General features: G+C 47.3%; 1 protein-coding gene across 6 annotated transcripts in view; it reads left to right on the plus strand.

The window, feature by feature from the left end:
• The first annotated feature begins 8649 nt into the window (after positions 1 to 8649).
• The window catches only part of Pik3cd (phosphatidylinositol-4,5-bisphosphate 3-kinase catalytic subunit delta), a 48044-nt gene continuing 30311 nt past the window's right edge, over positions 8650 to 26382 (plus strand). For all 6 annotated transcript variants that reach the window (XM_076933718.1, XM_076933721.1, XM_076933720.1 and 3 more), the window contains exon 1: positions 8650 to 8798. The gene's annotated coding sequence lies outside the window, so the exon portion shown is untranslated. The remainder of the gene's footprint in view (positions 8799 to 26382) is intronic.

Below are 26382 nucleotides of genomic sequence, written 5' to 3' on the forward strand. Positions count from 1 at the left end.
TTGGAGCTGGCTAGCAGTTCTAGAGGTCCATGCCATTATGGTGGGAAGCGAGCAGATGTGATGCCGGGGAGGGGAGGGAACTGAGAGTGCTACATTTTGATTCTCAGGCAGCAGAAGGAGACTGTGTCTGGACATAGCTAGAACATAGGAGACCTCAAATCCCAGCTTCACACTGACACACTTCCTCCAACAAGGCCACACCTCCTAATTGTGCCCCTCCCTATGGACGAGCATTCAAGCATGTGAGTCTACTCCTGTTTAAACCGGCACAGCTCCCTTGGGTCAGGTGATCACCTGAGCTATATCAACTTAGGCAGGAGGGCTCAGGGGTATGGAGAGAGAACACAGCAGAGTTGGGAGTGTGATATTGGTGTGCCTAATGCAAGAGGAGTGCCCCCAAGAAAAAAAATCTGGCCACGCCCACACACAGTGCCACACTCTCATCCCTGTATTTGATGTCCCTGTGTCAGATAAGGAAGCTGACAAATGAGTGTCCAGTGGCAGCCCAATGCGATTGGAGCCCAGATGGCGACAGCCATGGCTCTTCCAAGGTCCTGGGAGGAGCGGTGTCAAGAGGATTCACGGAGGTTTAACCTTTCTTCCTCCCTGTCTCCCTTTCTTCCTTCTTTCCTTTTTTTTAAAAAAAGTTTGTTTCTTTGTTTGTTTGTTTGTTTTTCGAGACAGGGTTTCTCTGTGTAGCCCTGGCCGTCCTGGAACTCACTCTGCAGACCAGGCTGGCCTCGAACTCAGAAATCCACCTGTCTCTGCGTCCCAAGTGCTGGGATTAAAGGCGTGCACCACCACCGCCAGGCTTTGTTTGTTTTTCGAGACAGGGTTTCTCTGTGTAGCCCTGGCTGTCCTGGAACTCACTCTGCAGACCAGGCTGGCCTCTCAGGAGATCTGCCTGCGTCTGCCTCCAAATGCTGGGATTCAAGGCGTGAGTCAACATTCCCGGCCACAGTTTCCATTTCTGTGTTCTTTCATTTATTTTCCTTCCTTTCTTATCTCTGTTTTTTCTTTTCTTTCTCTCTTTCTTTTTAATTTTTATTATTCTTTTGCATGCTGTTTGTATTTTGCCTCTACTGTAGTTTCTGTAAGGAAATCACTAGGTCCTGCCCTCTCCCCCATATGCACACAGGCATGCGTGAGCACAAACACACACACACAGTTAGGCTCTTTGAAGCCAATGCATTGCATGAATTACTCGGATTTCTTCTGTACAAGAAGCTACTCTAGCCAGGCATGGCACACACCTTTAATCCCAGCACTAAGGAGGCAGAGTCAGGGGATCTCTGAATTTGAGGCCAACCTGGTCTACAAAGTACATTCCAGGCCAGAGCTACATGGTGAGACCCTGTCTTAAATAAAGCAAACAACAGCAACAATGAGAGAGAGAGAGAGAGAGAGAGAGAGAGAGAGAGAGAGAGAGAGAGAGAGAGAGAGAGAGAGAGACAGAGACAGAGAGACAGACACAGACAGACACAGACTTGTCTAATTCTCTTTGATCTGTGGGTTCAGTCTCATGACGTGTTTCTTGCTACTGCTGCTGCTTGGTACCAGGAATTAAACCTAGAGATTGAACTTGGGGACTGAACCCGGGGCCTTATGAACCCAGGCAAGCACTCTACCGCTGAGCGGCATGCCCAACCCCATAAGTATTTCTTTGTTTTATTTTGGTTTGGTTTTAGATTTTTTTTTTTTTTTTATGTTAAAAGCAGGTTTATTGGGAAGCTGCTTTTGGGCAACCGAGTTCACTGACCCCAAGGACGAGACCAGGGAAGTTGCCATGGGGAAAGGGCTGGGGGGGGGAGGAATGCTCACTCGGAGAGAAGAGGAAAGAGAAGAAAAGAGAGCTGATTTTTTTTTTAAAGACAAGTTCTTATGTTGCTTAGACTAGACTACCATCACATGTGTTCTATAGATGCAAGTGGATTCTAGCTCCACCCCCCAGTGCTGGGATTAAGGAGATGTGCCACCATGCTGCTTTATGTTGTGACAGAGGTGGAACCCAGGGCTTGCCTTTAATTCTAGCACTGGAGAGGCAGAGACAGAGGCAGGCAGATCTCCTTAGAGGCCAGCTTGGTCTACAGAGTGAGTTCCAGGACATCCAGGGCTATACAGAGAAACCTTGTCTTGAAAAGCCAAAATAATAATAATAATAATAATAATAATAATAATAATAATAATAATAATTATAGGACCTCCATGACTCTGGGCAACAGCAGGATATCCGAGAGGAATATTGATGGCAAAGAGAGAGAGAGAGAGAGAGCAAGCCAGGTATAGGGGCACATGTCTTTAAGTTCAGCTCTTACAGGGCAGATGCAGGCAAATCTCTGTGAGTTCAAAACCAGCCTGAACTACAAGGTAAGAATTAAAAAAAAAAAAAAAGGTGTTTTGTTGTTGCTGTTTTGTTTTTTTCAAAAGTCCTGACCTCAGAGGGCCCTCTGAACTCCTCAGCCTACAGCTAGACACTGTATCATTTTGGTCTTCAGGGTGTCTTTTCTCTCTTAGCATGCACCCCAGCACAGCCACAGAGTGGCCAAAGGAGTCAGCATTACACATCTGGGGGTCAGCCCTAGGCTGTGCGATGGGAGCCTCCTAATTCTGGAACCCTGTATTAGCCTCTTACCCCACCCTACCTGTTCCCCCCTCCACCCTCCAATTCCTGGACGAAGGAAACTGTTAACAAGATTTTTCAAAACTTAACTGTTGGTGCCTGGCCTCAGTGCCAAGAGGAGGACAGGACTTAGCTGGTGCTTGACCAATTCTAGCACAGCTTCCGTCTTCAAGGGATAGATGGGGAAACAAAGGTTGAAGGACTTCCCCACGGTCACAGAGTGGCAAATGGTGGCTGAGATCTCCCTGGTGGCCTGGGATTTCAGAGCATGTGTCGATTTTTTGTTTTGTTTTTACCGTAGAGAGGACTGGGGTGGGGTGGGGCAGAGTGAGCAGGCGAGGGCTCTACCAGAAGCTCTGTTCCCATTCCCAGCCTTTTTTATTTCATATTTTAAGACAATGTTACCTTGCCTAAATGACCCAAGCATCCCTTGAGCTCACTGTGTAGCCCAAACAGGTCTTGAGCTTGTAATCCTCCTGCCTCAGCCTCTTAAGGAGCTACTATGGTAGGTCTATACAATCAGGCTTCGTTGCTATTTTGCTTAAAACCTGCTGAACAGATCCTCTGAACAGATGTTGTGTCAAGAATCTTACGTTGAAAGGAACCATTACAGAGCAGAACTGTCCAATTCTGCAATGTCCGAAGATTGTTCTAGAATAACTAAGGAAATAGTAGTCACTCAAAAACATATTACGGGGGTTCATTCTGCTTCACAGATAGAAGGGTGCTCTTAAGTATTTGTGTCTGTTGGGGGGCACGCCCATGCCGTACCACACATGTGGAGGTCAGAGGACAACCTCGGATGTCTGTCGGTATCTTTCGTCTTGTCTTGAGACAGTCTCTTGTTAATTACAGTGTCGTCCAGGCTCGCTGATCCACGAGCTTCTGGAATTCTCCCGTATCTACCTTCCATCTCATCTTGTGTACATGGAGATTACAGATGTGCACTCCATTGTCTGACTTCTAAGTGGGTTCTTGGAATTTGAACTCAGCTCCTCATGCATCACTGAGCCGTCTCCCCAGAGTACAGTGTAAGGATTCTATATGTATTAATTTAATCCTATGGCATATTCTAAACCTAGACCTGTAAATTAGCATCACCAAATAACAGAAAGGAAAAGGGAAGCACAGGGAAGTTAAGTCGCTTGCCTGAAGGTGCACAGCATCACAATTGCAGTTGGCTCTACAGGAGGTTCTTGCTCCGGACCAAGACGAGGCTATGCTTGCCGGTGCTTTTCTTGCTCAAAGGGTAGGGGTACAATCTGGCTAGTTTCTGCCCTGCCTGGAAGGACAGGGACTTGTTGCAAGACGGGCATCTTGACAGGCTGGGGCATGGACGGACTTCTCACTCTTGCCCTACCTATCTGCCCAGCTCAAAGTAGCTGCCCTGAGGTAACCCTGCCCGTGGGCATGTGTGGGTGTCTGAGCGAAGCCGCTGCAGTTGAGCAGAACAAAGACACTTGCTGTTTGCTACATACAGAAATGCTGCGGAAGTTGCTGGCTGCCGAGGGGAGGGGAAGTTCTGCAGGAGAAGGCTCTTGGGAACCAAGAGTCTGCTGCAGGCCTTTGCCAGCAGGCTCTCCACAGGGCAGCCCCCACCCTTCCAGGCTAGGATTTCTTTTCTCTCCCATGAAATGGGGCCAGAGTGCTTCCAGCAGTACCCACATCCAGAGAGAAGGACCATGTGAGCTCTCAGCATGGCTTGCCTATGGCAAGTCCTCTCCGGGTTGCTTCCGATGACCCACCATAAGTGGTTCGTTTTATTTACAGTTCAAAGGGAACCTGAGGTAGCTTCCTCTAACATACACATGACGACAGTTAAAAATAGAGAGAGAGAGAGATCAGAAACCAGAGAGGGGAAGGCAGAAGGCCACTTTCTCAGGAACTTGAGGACCACTCTACTCTAATGTCAGACTTAGTTTGCATTTTTTTCCGGGTACCTCCGAGTGAAAAGGAGGGGTACCCTAAGTTCCTGTGGTTAGGCTCTCAATAAAGCAGAGTATTTGGGTTTTTAAAAAGGTGGAATTTTCTTAGGCAAAGAGACTCACAGGGACAGCAAAGCAAGGTAGCAGGCTGGAGGAGCTGGGAAAGGGTGGCTGCTTACTGACTGTGGTTTTCTAAAGTGACCGAGTGTCCTTATTAAAAAGACTTAATGATGAAGCTTGTTGTCCTGGGCTGCTGCGGGATCAAAAAGGACCGTGCGAAAGCACAGGCTGGCACATGGCACTGTCGTGCATGGTAAAGGCATAAATTAGATTGTTGTCACCCCTTCGTACCCATTTAAAAAGGTTTTAGTATGTTTGCTTGTGTATGTGTGTGAGAGATGATGGTTGGTGATGGTGATGAAATTCAGAGGACAGCTTTGGGGGGGTCAGTTCTCTCTTTGCACCATGAGAGTTTGGGGGACTGAACCTAGATCATCAGGTTTGGTCCTTTCATGCTCTCCAATTCCTCGATAGCTTCTTTTGTTTGGTTGTTGGTTTTTTTTTTTTTTTTTTTTGAGATAAGGTATCCTGGCTAGTTTTATGTCAACTTGACACAAGCTAGTGCGATCATACTGAAGGGAGTCTCAATTGAGAAAATGCCTTTATAAACTCTGACTCTAGGCAAGCCTGTGGGGCATTTTCTTAATTAGTGAGTGCCCAGGCCATTGTGGGTGTGGCCTATCTTGAGTTGGTGGGTGTGGCTTCTCAAAGAAAGCTGGTTGAGCAAGCCAGTGAGCAGCATCCCTCCAGGTCTCAGCATCAGCTCCTGCCCCAGCTTGAGTGTCTGTCCTGACTCCCAGTGGTGATGAACATCGATGTGGAAGGGTAAGCCAAGTTAACCCTTTCCTCTTCAAGTCGCTTTGGTCATAATGTTTCCTCATAGTAACTCTAAGAGCAGTTGGTACCGGAATAATGGGGTGTTGCTGTGACACACCTGACCATGCTCTGGGGAGAACTGTGGAAGAACTTTGGAACTTTGGGCTAGAAAAGCCACTGAGAGCTCGTGGGGAGCTTGGAAGTTAAGAATGTTGAGGACAAGGCAGACAATGGAGGCCTGGCTTACAGAATTTCAGAGGAAAGTTTAAAGGCTCTGTCAGGGCTGTTTGGTATTTTGAATTAAGGTTCAATCCTTTTGGATAACAGGCTGAAGAGTCAGCTGTGGTTAACAAGAAACTTGCACCACTGAAGTGAAACCTTTGTGTTACTGGGACAACTGACTCTCTGGTCAGCTGGAACTAAGAAATTAGCGTGATTGAGAAGAGACCAGCATCATTGAGATGAAATCTTCTGGGAAGCATTTCCTGAGAACATAGAGAAGCTGTGGTTCAGAGGCAACCAAGGTTATACCTTGTTCTGGCAGCCAAACTAGGTCATGTGAGAGTCACCCAGGTGGTTTTGAAGGCATGAAGGGGTCGAGGAGAGCAGTTGAGGCTTTGCACTGTGAGAGGCCAAGAGAGGCCATTGGTGAAGGTGCAGCCTCAGTAGCAATTGAAGCCTGGGGATGAAAGAAGTCATACAAGGCAGTAAGCAGCACCCCTCCAAGGCCTCCACATCAGTTGTCTGCCTTCAGATTCCTGTTCTGTTTAAGTTTCTGTCTAGGCTTCCTGCGGTGGTGAATAGCCATGTGGAAATGTAAGCCAAATTAAAACCCTTTGGTCATAGTGTTTCATTACATCAGTAGTAACCCTAAGATACAGGTTGTCATGTAGCCCACGCTGGTCTTGAACTTGGTGTACAGCTGAGGATGACTTTGTACTTCTGATCCTCCTGTCTCCACTTCCTGAGTGCTACGATGATAGATATCTGCAAAGTGTTTAGTTTATGGTGCTGGGATTGAACCCAGGACTTGTGCACGCTAGGCAAGCCCTCCACCAGTGGAGCCACATTCCCCAGCTCCCAGCAAGTTATTTTGGCAGTAGCAAGTGTATTCTCATCTGACTGTCTCACAAAGAGCTCGATCAGGAGCAGTGGTTAAGTTGCAGCCTAGCCAAAAGCAGCCTCGGGACTGGTGTTGGCACAGTCTGTGGTCTCAGCCAGCACATTCTTTGAGATGTTCTCTCCCTGTGGCTTTGCCAGGTTCTCCTTGGCAGGGTGGAAACCTCTGCCATCATCAGATTCCTTGGGTGGAAGTTAGGCTGTGAGCCTGGATGTCCTAGTGAGAAGGACATCTTGGAATAGACCTAACAGTCCCATGAATGGGACCTGTCCCTCCACTCAATCCCTCAGAGTCTCCAGTTATGTCTAGAGCCTGCAGCCTCCATCTGAGACAGCAGGGCCCATACCATAACTTGCACCAAATTCTCTTTCCTTTGCAGACAGAAATGGAGTAGTTTCTGATGGTCCTGATCCTGACCTTTAGTCTTAAGAGAAGCTGGGAGCAAGGACCTGCCAGCCTCTGACCATATCACACTGTATCTGTGGACCTTTTTAGAAAGCTCGCCGGGTGGTGGTGGCGCACGCCTTTAATCCCAGCACTTGGGAGGCAGAGGCAGGTGGATTTCTGAGTTCGAGGCCAGCCTGGTCTACAGAGTGAGTTCCAGGACAGCCAGGGCTACACAGAGAAACCCTGTCTCGAAACAAAACAAAACAAAACAAACAAACAAACAAACAAACAAAAAAGACAAAAAAAAAAAAAAAAAAAAAAAAAAAAAAAACTTACAGAGAAACCCTGTCTCAAAAAAAAGAAAGCTCAAGAAGTAGCCCGTTCCCAAATACCTTCTGAGACTCAGGCCTTCGGTCCTGTTTTGTTCATAGAAACAATAATAGTTAAGTCATGGTAGTGGGGCTTGCTTCATGGTAGGGCTGGTTCTTAAGCATGTTGAAGGCACCAGGTTCCACCAAAATAGTTGTAATCACAAGAGCTTTCTCTGGGCATGGTGGCACTGGCCTTTAAACACATCATTTGAAAACTAGACACAGGTGGATCTCTTGAGTTCAAGGTCAGCCTGATCTATGTAGTGAGTTCAAGGACTGCCAGGGATACATAGTGAGACTTTATCTTTAAAAAAAAAAAAAAAAAAAAAAAAAAAAAAAAGGCTTTTTTAATTCCAGCACTTGAGAGGCAGAGGCAGGCAGATTTCTGAGTTTGAGGCCAGCCTGGTCTACACAGTGAGTTCCAGGATAGCCAGGGCTATACAGAGAAACCCTGTCTCAAAAACAAAAGAACAAAACAAAACAAAAGGCTTTTTTGTTTTTTTTTGTTGTTGTTATTGGTTTTTTAGAGATTTATTTATTTTATGTATGTGAGTACACTGTAGCTGTCTTCAGACACACCAGAAGAGGGCATCGGATCCCATTACAGATGGTTGTGAGTCACCATGTGGTTGGTGGGAATTGAACTCAGGACCTCTGGAAGAGTCTCTTAACCACTGAGTCATCTCTCCAGCCCTTGTTTTTTTTTTTTTTTTATTTCACTTTAGTTCCCGGCCTGAGTTAAAAAGGAGTTAAGCTAGCCTCACCTTCCCTAGGGGACCCTAGAAAGGTATGGCTTCGAACTCACAGAGATCTGTTTGGCTTTCTGACTCCCTAGTGCTAGGATTAGAGTGGGTATGCTCCACAGTACCCAGCCAAACGCTGGATGTTCTTTAGTTTTGAGATGAGGGTCTCTTTAGCCCTAACTGTCCTGGAACTCAATACATAGACCAGGCTGGTTTAGAACTCAGAGACCTATGTGTCTCTGCCCAAGTGCTGAGATTCAAAGCGAGTGCGACCATGCCTAGTTAATGTTCTTAAAGGACCTTTGAGACTTGCAGGCTGTCTCTGTCACTCTTCTGCACTGGCTTCTAGAGCGCCTAAGACTGTAGCCACTCACCCTGTAGTCTGGCCTATCCAGGTTTTTTTTTTTTTGCTTTGTTGTTTTCTGAGTGATTGTGGCGATGCCCAGGGCTCTCCGGACCTTTATTTGGCAGTGTGCCTTTGCATCAAGAGAAGACTTTGTTTTTGAACAGTGCGAGGTGCTTCGGGGTTCAGAGGCACCTGCGGCACTACCCTTGCAGGGCCTGCTAGGCTTGGGGCGGGGCTGGAGAGGCATAGGGGACCAGTTGTTTTTCCTGTTATCTGTAGAAAGGAAACAAAGTGGGAAGTGGAGAGTGCGGACTGTCAGTAGGCGGGCCTGTCCCGCTGCGCGCCCCGCCTCTGGCTCACTCGCGCCTAGCCTTGGGGCTGCCAGCTCCGCGGGCCAAGCTGCTGGACCGGTAAGTGCTCTCGATGGATTACCGCGGGATACCGCAGAGGTGGGAAGAAGACTGGGTCGGAAGGTGGGGAGGGGGTTCAGGGAGCGCGGGGCCGCTCTCCCACACGCTCCCAGCACACACAGCCAGTGCGCCTTGACTTTGGGCGCCTCCTGGCGTCTGGCAAGGGGACAGTGGATCCCTCCGGAGCGGGTCTGTGGGGACCAGGGTCTGGGTTTCGGTCGTCCTCTGTGCCAGCATCTCTCCCTGTACCAGCATCACCCTTTCACCTGTCTCTGTGCACCCCGATCTCCGGACAGGGGCTCTCCGGCCGGGCAGTGAGGTCCGTGTTGTGGTCTAGGCGTCTGGATAATGCGGTGAGGTTGAGCCGGAGCAGGGTTTGCCAGTCCAGGCGTGGGGACAGGGGAGCGTCAAGATCCTCTGCACCCTGGCCCTGCAGTCCTCCCAGCCTCTTCACGGAGGGTCAGGACTGGCTAGGGGCAGACACTGACGTTTCTGGGCCCCCCTTCCCTCTCTCTCCCCACTGCCTGTGCAGCTTGCCGCAGAGTTTTGGACCCATACGAGGACTAGATCACTACAGATCTGCGGCTGAGCCCGGGTTAAGGCGGCAAAACCGCCTCCAGCTTTGCATTTCCGGACTTTTTTTTTTTTTTTTAATACTCTTGCCGGTAAATCAGCCTGAATGGGGCTCCTTTTTTTTTTTAATTTAGTTTCCTGTTCTTATTTATACTTCCTCCTCTGCACCTCATCCTTAAGAGATAGGGAGACCAGCATGACCTTTAGTGGGCCCCAGGATAGGGGTACTACTAAGGTGGCCATCCACTTTGGTGGCGGACAGGTAGAGACTCCAGGACAGGACAAATGGCAGGGGAGGACCCGGGTACTCTGGGGTAAGAGTGGAGGCTGGGGATGGGCTTTGCAATGTCAGGGTGTGAAGCGCCCACATACGGGCCTCATCTAGCTCCCTTAAAAAATCCCTCCCATTTGCAGATGGGATCTGGGGTCCTCTGAGCAGTTTCCATTGGGTCCAGGCTCTGACAGGAGCAGGGACCTGTCAGCTTGCAGCCTCATCAGTCAGTGGAGCCTCTGTAGCAGGACTTGAAGAAGGCCACCCCCAGATGCCCTCTGAGGCTTGGGACACAGTCTTCTTGGCTGTTTAATTCTATACCATAGGGACTTTCTCTTACAAACTTGCCGGGTTTACATACAAATCTGCTGTGGACCCATCCCGTCTCTGGCTCAGCTGCGTCGAATTGATGCTAAGGTCCCACCAGGACTAGAGACTATGCTAAGAACAAGGCGGGTGGGGAAAGAACAGGCTTTTGGGAATGGGCGCAAAGAGGAGCCAGAGTGGTCGCGGTTGGTGAGGGGTTGCTTCCTGCTTTGCTGCGGGTTTTTCTTCAACTGCACAGTAGGAGAGGGAAGTGAATGTACCATGTATGAAGCAATTCCCCCTTTGGCTGCTCATTTCACAATTGTTTTTGTTTAGAGTAGTTCCCCACTTCGCCTCCGTGGGTCCAGCACCCCAGCAAATGTCTCTTTAAGAGGGGACCTTAAGAAAGCTTCCGTGACTCCCCAGGGACCCCGTGCTTCCCAAGAGGTCTGAGAGTAGGGCTGGTCCAGAAGGTTAGTGCCCCTGGAGGATGGGCAAGGAGAACCCTGAGCAGGGCACGTGTTTCAGTAATGAATGACTAGCGGCCAGCCTGGAGGACAGCAGAAGCCTGGCTTGTTTTGGCAGCGAGAAAAACACCAGCTTTATCTGGAATCGGCGCTCATTGCAGATCTCTGCTTGGTCCTGCCGTTCAACGATCAAACTGAATGGTCATTGAAGTGGCTGGTGGAATTCCCCAGCCATCATATCAGAAACGCTGTCAGTTTCAAGGTGGAAAAAAAACATCAACCGGGAACCTCCCGGATCTCTCTTTGCACCCAAACACTCTGTGTGACTTTCTGTGGGGTGCACCAAAATACAGTTCACTCTACTCTCCCCAGGGCCAGGGCCGTCCCTGGGGCCTAAGAAAGTTCCCCTTCCGGTTGAATATGCATGCAAACTCTCAAGGCTTTGAGGATGGGTGAGGGGTCAGGCTGCTGCTGGAGCAGGGTGCTTGAGAAGGATGCTGGTTCCCTGTGCTGGGTGTGCTGAGTATGATCTGCTGGCCAGCGGATGGATGAGGCAGCTCCAACTAGGAGCTCCGCTCCTGAAGGGAAATTAATTTTGTTTACAGAAAACTAGAGGAGGAGAGTAGAGAACTCAGAGGGAGCACCTTGCTTGGGTTTCAGCTCCTACTAGGTTGCTGTGTTGGTTCCTGTGGCTGCTGGATGTAACAAAGGAGCACCAGTTTTGTGCCTTAAAACAACAGATTTCTATTCAGGAATGAGAAGTTTGAAGTCAGAGTTCCAGCAGGTTCCTGTCTCCTCCAGGACCTTGGGGGAAGACCTTGCCTCTCCTAGCTGCCAATGGACAGGCATATGAGGCTCTCGCTCATATGCCTCTGTCCTCACATGGCCATCTCCTCCCATCTGTGTGGCTTGTTGTGTCTCTTGTAAGCAGGAGGAAGTCGTTCTGAACTTCATTAGTTAAAGTCATTTAGGTAATTGAAGTCATTAGTCATAAAGTCATTCATTAGCTCAAATGCAAAGATCCTTTCTCAAGGGCTGGGGAGATGGTTTGGTGGAACACGCTTTACCTGAGTACTAGCCGGAGAGCCCATGTTTAGAAATGTTTAGACAATGAAGACCACCCTTGGTGTGTAACAGTCCCAACAAATACAAAGGCAGAGAGCAGGTCGCAGGGACTCACTGGCCAGCAAGCCAAGCCTAATTGGTGAGCTCTAAATAATAATAGCCTGCCTTGGGCTGCCAAGATGGCTCAGCAGGAGAAGGTGCTTGCTGCTCAAAGATGCAAGCCTGAGGACCCAGAACCCAGATAAAGAAGGAGAAAACTGTCTCCACAAAGTTTATTCTGACCACCACGTGTGTGTGTGTGTGTGTGTGTGTGTGTGTGTGTGCTGTAGCACATTCCACACTATACACATGTAAAATAATGATAATAATAATAATAATAATAATAATAATAATAATAATAATAATAATAATGGGCTGGAGAGATGGATCAGTGAAGCACAGCACTTTCTGCTCTTCCAGAGAACCAGAGTTTGGTTCCCAGCACCCACCTTGGACAGCTCACAGCAGCCTGTAACTTCCCCTCCAGGGGAGCCAACATACTCAAGGTGTATACTGACAGACACATCCTTATCAATTTTTTAAAAAGCTTCTGTTGTTCATCTGTCTCTTTCTCTTTCTTCTTCCTCCTCCTCCTCTTCTTCTTCCTCTTCATCCTCTTCCTCTTCCTCCTCCTCCTCCTCCTCCTCCTCCTCCTCCTCCTCCTCCTCCTCCTCCTCCTCCTCTTCTTCTTCTTCTTCTTCTTCTTCTTCTTCTTCTTTTCTTGTTTTTCAAGATAGGGTTTCTTTGTGTGGCCCTGGCTGTCCTGGAACTCACTCTGTAGACCAGGCTTTGCCTCCAACTTCAAGATCCACCTGCCTCTGCCTTCCAAATGCTGGGATGAAAGGTGCACCATTTCCACCTGGCAAAGAAATTAGAAATATTAAATAATAATACCCTGTCTTGCCAGGCAGTGGTGGTGCACACTTTTAATCTCAGTACTCTGGAGGCGGAGGCAGGTGGAGCTATGTGAGTTCAAGGTCAGCCTGGTCTGCAAAGTGAGTTCCAGGACATCTAAGGCTACACAGAGAAACCTTGCCTCATAAAACAAAAAATAAATAATACCCTGTCTTAAAATAAGATGGACAGGTGTTGCTGGGGGCACAGTAGTACTGAGGTCTTCATCCAGCCTAAAACACACACACACACACACACACACACACACACACACACTTACACACTTGTGCTTCCAAACATGAACTTTTTTTTTCAATCAGTGGCAAGATTTGAGGGCAGAGGCATCCTTGAGAGCCACTGACCAGCTCACCAGTACAAAGGGAGTGTCCTGAATAAGTTTTCCAAGGAAGAAGTTGCTCTCATCTTCCTACTCTTGCCCTGCCCTGTCTCTTTTGCAGGGTGACCTTAGGCTGATGTCTCAGTTCCCAGTGATCTCTGCCGAGCTGCTGTCCCAAGTATGCCTTCTGCTTCCCTTTCCCTGGCTTTGTGACTGCCATCAGCTTTCTGGTCTGTTTTGCTGAGTGACATGTGTGAGACTCCCGGGGAGGGAATGGAAGCCCTTGCATACCCTTCCATCCCTACTTTTCCTGTACCCCTCTCTGTCTCAGCCCCTGCTGACTTGGTGCCTTCTCTATGGCCAAAGGAGGTGCCCCTCTCTTTGCTACTGAGTCCCCATGACCTCCTTGGGGACTGTAATTCGCCTGACAGAGATTTCATGAGATGTGGTTTGGTGTTTGAAGGGAATTGGGGACCCCCCCCCATTACTGAAACCTGCAGGAAACAAGAGGGGTCATGATGGCATCAGGGGGTCTCCAGGGGCTCTACTGGACCACTCTGCTCCCTTGGCTCTACACGGGACATTGCTTTTTCTCGTTTCAGAGGCTGGAACAGTGTGTTCTTAACAGGGAAGGGAAAGCATATCTGTTGTTGAAACTTTGGGAGAGGATGACATTCACACTGGGGGTGAGGATGAGCCAGGCCCCTTGCAGGGTAGGGCAGGATCACTCCACAGGCTTTTCCAGGGAGTCAAGCTCCCTTGCTGAGTGGCATCCCCTAGCTCAGGACTGGGTTTTAGTTTCAGCTTGGCATGGTGGCACATACCTTAATTTTAGCATGCAGGAGGCAGAGGCAGATAAATCTCTGAGTTCAAAGCCAGCCTAAGCCGGGTGGTGGTGACGCACGACTTTAATCCCAGCACTTGGGAGGCAGAGGCAGGCGGATTTCTGAGTTCGAGGCCAGCCTGGTCTACAGAGTGAGTTCCAGGACAGCCAAGGCTACACAGAGAAACCCTGTCTTGAAAAACGAAAAACAAAAACCAAACAAACAAACAAAAATCAAAGCCAGCCCAAGCTACATAGCGAGTTTTCAGGACAGCCAGGGCTGCATAGACAGACCCTGTGTCAAAACACAATAACAAAATTTCTCCTTTTTGTTTTTTAAGTTATTTGTCTGTGTACATATGGGTAGTGCTGGCATTTAGAGTTAAGGTAGTGTGAGCCGCTCTGCGCTGGTGCTGAGACCTAACCGGTTCCCTCCAAGAGCAGTGTGTGCTCCTAACCATTGAGCCACCTTTCCAGTCTTTTTTCCTTCCCTGCTGAGTGACCTTGGGCTAACTGCCTAACTGTTTGAGCCTCAGGGGCAATATCAGTTTTTAGAATTTCGTAATGTGTAAAGGAGCCAGACTCAGCAAGACAGATGCTGTCTGAAAAGTAGCACCCTTTACCCCAAGCATGGAGTCCCCCTTACCCACTTTAGCCCCTGATAACTGCTCTCTTGTCTCTAAGACCTTGACAACTCTAGGTATCTCCCATAATTTAATAATATCGAATAATACGGCCTCATCTTTTAGACAGGGTCTCAGGGAGGTCAGGTTGGCTTCAAACTCACTACATAGTCGAGGATGGCCTTGAACTCCTCATCTCCTTGATGGCAGGCTTCACTCACCATGTCCAGCTAGGCTTGTGGTTTTGTATTTGGCTGTGTGTGTGTGTGTGTGTGTGTGTGTGTGTGTGTGTGTGTGTATTTAGGTACACACCTGTGGAAGCCAGAAGATGAAACGGGCTGTCTGTCTATCATTCTTTCTCCCTTAATCCCTTAAAGGTTTCAGCCAGGTGGTGGTGGCCTTTAATCCCAGCACTAGGAAGACAGAGGCAGGTGGATCTCTGTGAGTTGGAGGCCAGCCTGGTCTACAGAGGGAGTGCCAGAACAGCCAGGGCTACACAGAGAAACCCTCTCTCAAACAAAACAAAACAAAACAAAACAAAACAAAACAAAACAAAACAAAACAAAACAAAATAAAAAAGACAGGGTGTCTGGATGAACCTGAGACTGGGCCTTTCCACTCGACTGCCTAGCCATTGAGGCCTGGGATCCATTTCTCTCTCTTCCCATCAGCATCAGGTGTACTGGCACTCTTAACCATGGTCGGCTTTTACATGGATGCTGGGAATTAAAACTCAGGCACTTGTGTTTGCAGTCTTTCTAATCCCCTGTAATTGACCTTTTGCATTTTGTAGCCTTACAGTTTTCCAGGTTACTTTCCTACCCTAGTGGTCCTTTGTGCAGCATAAGTCTCTAAAGCAGGGATGCCATAGGCTCTGACAACCTTCAGGGAGGGACGCTCATGCTGTTTCCAGACCCACCCACCCCGCAGTCCCTGTCCCCAAATCAAGCCTTTATTATACTGTGGAAATATTACATCAGAGACAGCACGTTTCTGTCTCTAGCAGCTAAGTGGATACACAACAGCTCCAAGATCCTCTCTCCATCACTGAATAGCACCGAGAGATTTATGTTGATAACCCTCTTAAAGGTAGTTATTTACGATGTAGTTCTTTATTGCTGGAGAGTTGAAGTAGCTTGCTTTCTGGAGTGGCTGGGTTCACATTCCAAACTTCTCGCTGCCTCCCGGCTGGGTGGCCTCTGGTAGGTTGCTCGACTCCTCAGGTGTTCCATTTCCTCTGTAAAATAAAGTTGATGGATCTGCTCCAAGCTAGATTAAGTGAGACAAATTAGGTTAGTATCACCTAGCACACAGTGTTAGCTGGTCCTCATTATCATTTGTTTCAAGTTGCCGGTTTTTGCTCTCAAGATACATCTTTCTCTAACAAGGAGAAATGATGGACCCTTAAGCCAAAGGGAGACTGACGTCCACAGAGGCATCAGCTGCTAAGGAGGTTGGTGATCTCAGAGGGAGGGCCAGCAAAGCCTTCCTGTCTGAATGGACTGTCCTCTTGGTTAATCCTTGGCTGTCTGGCTGGATTTGGGTGTTGCCTGTGGTGGGGCAGTGTGTGCCTTCCAGAGTGGATTAAGGGTTTTGATGGACCTTGGGCCGATAGAACCTGGGTCCCCAAGTCTTGCAGCCTCTGTGGTATGGAAAGTACAAATAAAGGTTATGAATGGCTCTTGTCAGGAGCAGACTTCATCTTGGGATCTGTTCTACTGTTTGCATGCACACCCCATTGTGTGGTTTGAGAAATCTGGGCTGGGACGTTAGTAGGCAGGGTTTGCCTACCATTCCAGAAGCCCTGAGTTTGTTCCTACCATTGCATAAGCCTGGCACAGAAGGTCACCCTTGGCTACATAGCCAGTTTGAAGCTGGCTTAGGTTGCAGGAAACCCTGTCTCAAAATAAAAACAGAACAGATAAACTGAGGCAACCCTAGGAAAGACCCAGGGACTTCAGAAACCAGAACCTGGGGCTTGGGCACCAGCCCAGCCTTTTGCCCATACGGTGTTGCTTACAGAAGGATCCACCCCACCCCCATACACTTTTGTTTTGTTTTGTTTTTTGTTTTCATTCCTCGGGACAGACCTCAGGGCTTTGCACATTCTAGGCAAGCTGTCTTCTACCAAACCACACCTCTGGCTCACCTAAAGGCCTTTATTTTATTTTCAAAAGATTTTAACTTTTTAATTGTGGGGGTGGGGGTGGGTGGATGAGTGGTTATGTGCCCTCAGAGGCATCAGATCAGAGGTAAAACTCCGAGAGACAGCTGTGAGCTGCCTGACACAATTCCCGGGAACTGAACTCTGGTCCTCCACAAAAGCAATGCGTACTTCTAAATTCTGAACCATCTCTCCAGCCCACCAAAGCCTTTAGAATGAAGTGGCTCCTGATTTCATCTCAAGTGGTCCTGGGCAGCCTCCAGTGGGCAGGGTGTACCATACAATGTATGTACAGGTGTTTCTCTTTGAGGCTGACCTGCGGCTGCTCAAGGAAGTACATACACCAGGATCTTGTTCTCAGTCTGCTTCATGAGAAATTTTTTCTGGGGGAAAACCACCAAAATCCCCAATTTTCCCCACTTACTTCTCCATCTAAAAACAATTCCAAATAAATAAATAAATAAATAAATACCCTTTCCTTTAAGAGTTGATGAAATGATAATATGTGCCTCTGCTTTGGGGGGGAGGAACTCCCACTTCAGGGGTGAAATCATCCTCCTGGAGCTTTTCTCCTTGTGTGTGGTGACTGGGATTCGAATGAGGTAACTCATCTGTCATTTGGAAACCAGTGAAGTGTTTTTTTTTTGTTTTTTTGGGGTTTTTTTCCCAGCTAAGTGAGGCACATCTAATGAGTGGCCATTACCTGAGACACTCAAGGTTTCAGGTGTCTGGTGAGCTGTTCTTGGCAAACGTGGATGCAAACAGTTTCTCGTAGCGTTTAGAGCAAGGGCCTGGGAATTAAACAGATGGAGGCTAGCAGTTTAGCTCAGTGGGACAGAGCATTTGCCTAGCTTGCCTGAGGTTCTAGGTGTCATCCTTAACATTGAAAATGAGAGAGAGAATGAGAATTAGAGCTGGTGAGATGGCTCAGTGGGTAGGGATGCTGCCAAGTCTCATGACCTGATTTGTTTCCTAGAGATGCATGGTGGGAAGAGAGGATGGTTTCCCATAAGTTGTCCTCTGACTTCCACTGGGTCGGTGCGATTCTCATGTCTGTACACATGAACATACACATAGATAAATTTAATCTAAAAAAGAACTGGACAGGTGGGCTGGGCATAACGGCATACACCTGTAATCCTGGCACTCAAAAGGTGGAGGCAAGAGAATCATGAGTTCGATGCTAACCTAGACTACTTGGCAAGAACCAGGTGGTTCACAGACTTAGATACTTAACATGTTATGTGAGCGTAATGGGTATGTAAGCCAACAAGGTTTCATCTGAAAACCTGGGATTCACAGGTTTCACTGGTTTGTCCTGGTGATCAGACGTAATTGAACCTTGTGCAGGTTTCTGCCCCATGAAAAGCTCTAAATTTTCCGCCATTTGAAGTCTGAGTCTTAGAGGCCCACGCTGTGGGAAGGAATTGTGTTCAAATGACAGGCGTCCACGTCACAAGTTCCTGCTGAAGCTTGCATAGTGTGGTGGGAACACCAGCCTTTTGCAACTTGATCGTGTGCCTGAGGCGATGTCTGTCTTTGTGGCTGTAATGCATGGGCTACTACTTCAGAAATGGCCACCCGGGATCCCTGCGCACTAGGCTTGTGGGAAGTAGCTGGAAAACGACTGAGCAGCTGGCAGTAACCTTGACCCAGATGGACCAGTCTTCTCCAACTTTCCCAGCCACTCCTCTGGCCCGAAGAGATGTTCTGTGTAACCCCAGCCCATAACTGAATCCCAACCCCACCGTGACCTTGCTTTGAAGACTCCAGCCCTGTTTTAAAACTGACATTAATTTTACATTCTCTTCCATGATACGTGTATGTTTATTTTACTATAGAGAATATTTCTCTCTACTTTTGAGGCAAATTGCTTCTCCAGAGAGATGTTTATATATTCTTCTAGGGCTTCCTCTGTTCCCAGCAAGTGATTCTAACCTTACTTTGAGAACATGAGGATTGTGAATGTAAGATAAAATTTTGACATCAAAAAAATTTTTTTTCTCTCGTGTGTGTGTGTGTGTGTACATGTATATACATGAGTTTTCACAGATGGGAATGGGGATGTGTATATGTGCAAATGTGAGAACCTTGGTGTTGACCTGGGGTTCCTGTTGGGAACCTTCATCAAATGCTTTTCACTTAGTCACATTGAAACAGGCCCACTCAGTCGAACCCAGAACTCGTCTGCTGGGCAGTCTAGCTAGTCAGATTGCTCTGGGGGATCTCCTGCATTTGCCTTTTGGCTACTGAAATTACAAGGTAGCCTGCAATGCTGACCCACCATTTACATGGCCTCTAGGAACCGGAACTCTGGTCCTCGGAGTTGTGAGGCAAACTCTCTACCTGCCGATCCATCTCCTCAGCCCAAGAAACAACGCAGCTTTTTTTTTTTTTTTTTTAAGATTTATTTATTTTTATTTATGTGTATTGTGTGTGTTTCCACATGTGTTTGTCTGCACCATGCACGTGCTGGGTGCTAAAGGAGGCCAGAGGGCATTGTAGCCCCTGAGCTGGAATTACAGGTGGTTGTGAGCCTCCTGATGTGTGTGTGTGCATCAGACCCTGGTGACAAGGTTGCCCCCTGTGGCCCCACAGCCCCAGCATAATCAGTGGGAAACAGAGGCAGACAGAGGCTCATCTAATCTTACAGGTTCTGGGGGGCAGAAATGGCTTAGAGACTTGCTCAGGAGAAGGAAGGAGACACGGAATGCTTGCCAGGGAGAGTCAGGCATTGATGGTAAATGACGGATGGTATATACAGAGAGCCCTGTGTCCCCAAGACTTTCCTTTGGTCCAGTGAGTGTAGAGTTGTGTGTAAAGGGTCTCAGGAGACTATGAGGAAGGGGCCATGTAAGACAGATGGAGGAAGAAGGAACCGAGTGTGGATAGCCAGCATCAGGCCAAGGAACTAAGGCCCTTGGTAAGGGGACCTATGCCCACTACCACAGAGAGGGGGAGAAAATAGAGAATTTGCGAATTTGTGGAAATTGGCGGGGAAGGGGTTGAGACAAGTTCTCACTATGTAGCCTCAGCTGGCCGGGACCTTTCCATGTAGGTCAGTTTAGCCTCAAACTCACGACACCAAGCCTGGCTTGAGAATTAGAAGTTTTAAAAGATACTAAATACTGCAAGGATATGGAGGTGGCCATGTCTTTTAAGAGTTACTGACTGGCCAGGCAATGGTGGCGCACGCCTTTAATCCCAGCACTTGGGAGGCAGAGGCAGGCAGATTTCTGAGTTCGAGGCCAGCCTGGTCTACAGAGTGAGTTCCAGGGCTACACAGAGAAACCCTGTCTCGAAAAACCAAAAAAAAAAAAAGAGTTATGGACTGAGGTCTTCTGTAGTACATATTAGATAATATATGTATATGTGCACATAATATATATAATAAACATCTATTTACTATTAAATATATTAAATTTTATTTAATATTATATTATTACATTATTGTAGTGCATATTGGATACTATATATAATGTATATAATAAACATGTATTTACTGTTAAGCATATTTAAATTTTTAATTAATACATTATTACATCAGTGACATTTGTACATGTATAGTATATATCTTTACACAGATTTTAATTCGTTACTTATAAAGACTTGGAACATACAAATAAGAAAAAAAAGTATAAAATAAAGATAGACAATGGCTCGATTCCCCAGGTAGGGACTACATGAAAATGTGACTCTCTCATACAGGAAGTAGTCCAAGATGGCCCAGGAAACACTGGCTTGTTCTGGAAATGGCTACCCTGCTACCTCTGCAGCAGCTGAGGACCATCCAGGCATTCTGTGTCTCTCCTTCTGTTTAGTCACCTCTGGGTGACTGGTTCCTGGGTTTACCGCAGGGGAGTTGAGGCTGTGGGTGTACAGCGGCTAACCTCTTTCCACAGTGTCTCCTTTACTAACATTCCGGTGCCACACCCCTCTCTAGGATTTTATTTGCATTTTGACTAAGCGGAAGATCCAGGTTGGACATTTCATTTTCGTTATCCGAAATGATGTTTGGAATGGGCCTTCCCAGCGGGCAAGGAGGTTGCTAGTTCCTGCAGCAGCCCTGGGTTGCTGGGATATTATGCTAGTTCCTGCAGCAGCCCTGGGTTGCTGGGATATTATGCTAGTTCCTGCAGCAGCCCTGGGTTGCTGGGATATTATGCTAGTTCCCGCAGCAGCCCTGGGTTGCTGGGATATTATGCTAGTTCCCGCAGCAGCCCTGGGTTGCTGGGATATTATGCTAGTTCCTGCAGCAGCCCTGGGTTGCTGGGATATTATGAAGTGTGTATTTGGTTTCTTTCTGCCGCCGCCCTCCTTATGTCTTGTGGCACAACTTTTAAAAAAAAAACCCTTGGAATCTGCAAATTAATAAGTTTCTTTTTGCATTTAATAAGTTGACTGCTAGCTGCTCTCCTGAGGTGACTTAGGAATGGGGCTGTCACTGGAAAGACTTATGTATAACCAGTGGTTTTGTTTGTCCGTTTGTTTGTTTACTGAGCTGTGACTGCCTCCACAGGCTAGGTGAGGCCACCCATCCCTGTTAAACCAATTAAGGAGGAGTGGCAGGATGTGTTCAAGGCGGCTACAATGGGGAAAAGGAACAGACAGAGGGCTTCCAGGACCCCACGTTCGTTCACTTTTAAGGCACTGATGCACACTTTCTGTTTAAATAGGAAGGGTGTGCACAGTAAGAAATCCTGGCCAGGTACAGACTTCTGGGCCATCGTCCCAACTCCTGTCTTGCTAGGTGACCTTTATTGCCTGAGGGGACAGGATGGCTCTGGAGGATGCTAGCCCTTTAGGGCACAGCCTCACTCTCCTGGGTAATTGCCCTCATCTAGAGGGTGCAGGAAGGGAATAAGGAGACTTGTCTGAGCTTTTGCTTCTGGAATCTGCAGTGACTGTGGCTTTAGCTCTGTCTTCAGTCAAAGTAAAGGATGCACAGGGACACAAAATGAGGCCTGCATGCCGCGCTTTCCTCCTGTCTTCAGGCAACATTTTTTCTTTCTTTCTTTCTTTCTTTTTTTTTTTTTTACAACAGCGGTTTCTAAACACAAGTTCCAAGCTAACCAGGGCTGGGCAGTAAGACCCTATGTTGAAAACAAACAAACAAACAAACATCCCCCCAAAACATAAACAAAGGCTAAAACCCTAAAGCACAGTGTTTGCTTCTAGATGGCTGAGAATGGAGTCTTGGGGTGTGACACCCCAGTTCGGGTGTGAAGTTCCACACCCCTCTGTTCCCTACTCTGTCAGGCACTCTTTGGAAACCTCTGGAATGTCATTTGCCATAAACTGAGAAGTTTATGTCAGCGTTTCCTGAGTGCTGAAATCACTCTAAGAGGGGCTGCAACCAAAGGAAGGGTCATGGGTGCCCCTCTTCACGGGGTGGATACAACAAGCGGGAGCATCACACTTGTCTCTAGAGGTGGAGGAGTGGACCTGTGCATCATCTCCAGATGGATGCTGTCACAGCTGGATTAGAGGATGACCAGCTGCTAGCTACCGCAGAATCCATTGGCTGTCTGGTGTGTGGGTAAACTCCTCACACCCCAAAAGTCAGAAGCTTGGTGTGACAGTAGAGTTGGGGAGACAGTCTGTTCACCCCTTTAAACCCAGTCAACCTTGTAGTTAGTCATACCATCCCACAGAGGTCGCAACGCCATCTGCTCCTCTTGGGTGGTCCATAGGCTGTCTTGAGGGGAGGATTCAGTCTTTCACATAATGGTCATATATCATACTTGAAACCAGCACCTTGCCCTTGCTGAAGCTTTGGTGGTTGAGTTTGATTTGATTATTTATTAGTTTTTGGATTTATTTATTTATGTGCATGTATGTATGTATGCTTGCGTGTATATATGTGCACCACATGTGTGAAGGAAGTGCCTACAGAGACCAGGAGAGGGCATTAGATCCCCTGAAGCTAGACTTACAAGCAGTTCTGAGCCATCATCTGGGTGGGGGAGAGCAAGTGAGATAGCACTAGGGAGGGGGAGAGAGAGAGAGAGAGAAGGAGGGGAAGGAGGAGGAGGAGGAAAAGGAAGAGGAGGAAGGGGCATTTAGATGATAGCACCAGGCTAGAATCAAGCTTTTAACACAGGCCTGATCCATGACACTACCTCCCTGCTGTCTGGTATTTAACAGACAGCAAGTCACCTGCTCTCCAAGGACAGCTTATTGTGACTGTGTTTAGCTTAATTTTTTGCCAGGTTCTTTTTTTTTTTTTTAAATCACCTCTCACTTGGTCCTCAGCAGTTGCCACAACACATCTATCTATAAGATGATCCGACCCCGGTGCCTTTTGGGAGGAACTCGCAACATTTAATCAGTGTGTTATTCTAACTTGGCCCTCAGTAGGACTTCAGCTGGCCCTTTCCACAAGCAGGAACACTTCTTCCCATTCATAGAGGACACAAAACCCAGGTTCACAGGCTCTGGTTGGGAACTTGAGACTCCCCTGTGAGTACTTGTAGAAGCCACCTGTGTGCCATTGATCCTTGCTCCTGAGCACAAGGTCACCTCTTTGTGCTGCTGTTCCGGGCCTGGGCCCTGAGGAGTGGAGAGCTTAGCAGGTGTCTTCAAAGCCAAGCCTATTCCAGAGCTACATTCCTGGAAACACTAGTAGGGTTTTTTTGTTTGTTTGTTTTGTTTTGGTAGGATCATGAAAGAATGAATAACGCCAACACAGGCATCTTTTCTCGGCCTGCCCACCCATTTTCAAGTCACAAACTCTGGGAGCCTCAATGAAGACAGATCTGTGGTCAGAGCTTAGGGGCTTTGCCCCAGAGGAGATGGAAGCTTCAGATTCTAATTAACTTGGCTTTTTTTTTTTTTTTTTAACTACAGTTGAGTGACTTTTTGAGTTAACCAGAGGGTGAGAATTCAAAGCTTAATGAAATTGTGTGAAGTGGAAGGAGAGAGTAATTAGGTAAAAAGATGAAGAGAAGAGAGCAGCACAGAGCAGGCCGACCTCCGGGCCCTAGCTACTCAGGGAGCTTCTGCAGCAGGGTCGCCGATGCTCAGAAATTAGAAATTAGCCTGGGCAACGAAGCAAAGACCCTGATTCTAAACAAAACAGTATATCAAGGGCACAAAGCTATAGTGAAATTATGTGAATAAATATAAAATCCTGTCCCTTTTTGGGGAGTGGACCAGCTGGTTTTGTGTCACCTTGACACAAACTAGAGTCATCAGAGAAAGGAGCTTCAGTTGAGGAAATGCCTCCATGAGATCCAGCTGTAGGGCATTTACTTAATTAGTGATCAATGGGGGGTGGGGGTGGGGAAATGGTGGGTGGTGCCATCCCAGGGTGGTCCTGGGTTCTATAAGAAAGCAGGTTGAGCAAGCCAGGGGGAAGCAAGGCAGTAAGCAGCACCCCTTGTGGTCTCAGCCTTGGTTCCTTCCTCCAGTTTCCTGCCCTGTGTGAGTTCCTGTCCTGGTTTCCTTCAGTGCTGGACCACAATGTAGACGTGTAAGCTGAATAAGCCCTTTCTTCCCTAATTTATTTTTTGGTCATGGTGTTTATTGCAGCAATAGAAACCCTAACTAAGACAAGCTGGTACCAGGAGTGGGGCGTTGCTGTGACAAACTTGACTGTGTTGTTTTGGGGAGGACTGTGGAAGGACTTTGAAACTTTGAGCTAGGAAAGTCACAGTGCAGAGGTGCAGAATCATCTGTGATTAACAAGATACCAGAACCTGTAAAGTGAAACCTTTGCTTTGCTGGGATATTCTGTGCTGGTCAGCTGGAGCTGAGAAATTAGCTGTGATTACGAAGAGACCAGCATCATTGAGGTGAAATCTTCTGGAAGGTGTTTCCTGAGAGTCAGCAAACAGAAGCTCTGCTCCAGAGGCAGCCAAGGTTGTACCTCAGGCTGGCTGCCGAACTTGGAGTGTAAGAATCACCCAGGCGGTGCTAATTTTGAAGGCGTGAAGGGGTCATGGAGAGCAGCTGAGGCTTGGCACTGTGAAAGGCCTGGAGAGGCCATTGGTAAAGGTGCAGGATTAAAGGGGTCATACAGAGAAATTGAGTCTTGGCACCAGGAAGAGCTCCTGTGAGAGGCTACTGGTGAAACAGGAGCTGAATTGTGGCAAGGGACCACAGTGGTTTTGGAGAAGCTGGTACCGTGGGATGACCACCAAGAACAGCAGCAGCAGTGGAGTGAAGTGAACTGGAGTCTAGGAGACAAGCCATGTGTGCTGCAGAGTGGGGAGCTGGGGAGGTGACCCAAACCCTTTGGAGGAGCCCAGAAGATGGTGACTAGATCCCTGACATTGGATGGTTGGAGATTGGTTTTGCTTTGATTTGATTGTGACTGTGCCCCAATTTTTTCCCTCTTGAGATAAGGTATTTTACGGAAGCCTACAGTTGAAAGAATTAAATACAGTTGAATTAAAACAAAACAAAACAAAAAAAACGTATCTTTGGATTTTGAAAGATTGGGTATTTTTTTAAAGGGATTGAAACTTTATTGTGTTTGAATTTGTAAAGACTAGGACTTTAAACTTATGTTTTTAATGTGAGATCTTTGGGATAAATAAAAAAGGGGTTGTGGCTTAATAGTGGTGTGTCTGTCAAGTTGATGACACAAACTAGAGTCAACAGAAAGGAAGGAGCCTCTGCTGGGGAATTGCCTCCTTGAGATCCATCTGTAAGGCATTTTCTCAACTAGTGATCAATAGGGAAGGCCTAGCCCACTGTGGATGGTCCTGGGTTCTAGAAGAAAGCAGGCTGAGCAAGCCTGGGAAGCAAGCCAGTAAGCAGCATCTTCCATGGCTTCTGCATCGGCTCTGCCTCCAGGTTCCTGTCTTGCCTGAGTTCCTGTCCTGACTTCCTTCAGTGACAGACTACAGCCAAGTAAGCCCTTTCCTCCCTAACTTGGTTTTTGGTCATGGTGTTTCATTGTAGTAAGAGAAACCGGGACTAAGATGGGATAAACCTTCATTGCACTCCTATTTCTGATTAGAATTTAAAACACACATTTAACACATTTTATAGTAGCTGTATCTGCTTCTGCCCTGCCCCTGACTTTAGCCCCCTTGTGATTTCATATTGTTGCTGTGACAAACGCTATGACCAAAATTCACTTAGGGAAAGAATGGGCTTATTTCATCTTAGAGGGTAAAGTCTGTGGTGGTTTGAGTAAGAATGGCCCCCATTTATAGAATATATATATACACACACACATGCATACATATATATACACACAAATATATATATATACACATATGCACATAGATATACATATACACACACATATACATATGTGTATACATGTATATGGGATTTATTAGAGTGACTTATGGGCTGTACTCCAGCTAACCCAACAGTGGTTGACTGTGAACAGAAAGTCCAACAATCCAGTAGTTGCTCAGTCCACAAGTCTGATGTTTCAACTAGTTTTCAGTATAGGCTAGAATTCCAAAGAAGTAGGCTCTAATTCAGTGGATCTCAACCTGTAGGTTGCAACCTTTTGTGTGATCAAATGACTCTTTCACAAGTGTCACCTAAAACCATTGGAAAACAAATATTTATACTACTGTTCCTAACAGTAGCAAATTTTCAATTACGAAGTAGTGACAAAAATAATTTTATGGTTGGGGGTCAGTAAAACATGAGGAACTGTGTTACGAAGGTTGAGAGCCACTGCTCTAAAACCTGGGAAGAGATGGACTTTCTAGCAAGGCGAGAGTAAGCGGGCAAAGAAGTTTCCTTCTTCTGTGTCCTTATCTAGGCTTCTAGCCGAAGGTGTGCCCCAGATTAAAGATGTGTCTTTAGCTCCAGATGTAGTCAAGTTGACAACCAAGAATAGTCATCACATAGTCCCTCACTGAGGGGAAGTCAAGGCAGGAAGTAAGGCAAGAACCACGGGAAAATGCTACTTGCTGTTTTCCCCTCTCTGGTTTGCTTACTCACAGGCCTATGCCTAGCAAGTTTCCTAATACAACCCAAGGTCCACCTGCCTAGGGAATGGTGCCACCCGTAGTGGGCTGGGCAATCCAGACCGTCCACTACACACA

This window comes from Arvicanthis niloticus, chromosome 5 (assembly GCF_011762505.2).
Source record: "Arvicanthis niloticus isolate mArvNil1 chromosome 5, mArvNil1.pat.X, whole genome shotgun sequence".
Lineage (NCBI taxonomy): Eukaryota > Metazoa > Chordata > Mammalia > Rodentia > Muridae > Arvicanthis > Arvicanthis niloticus.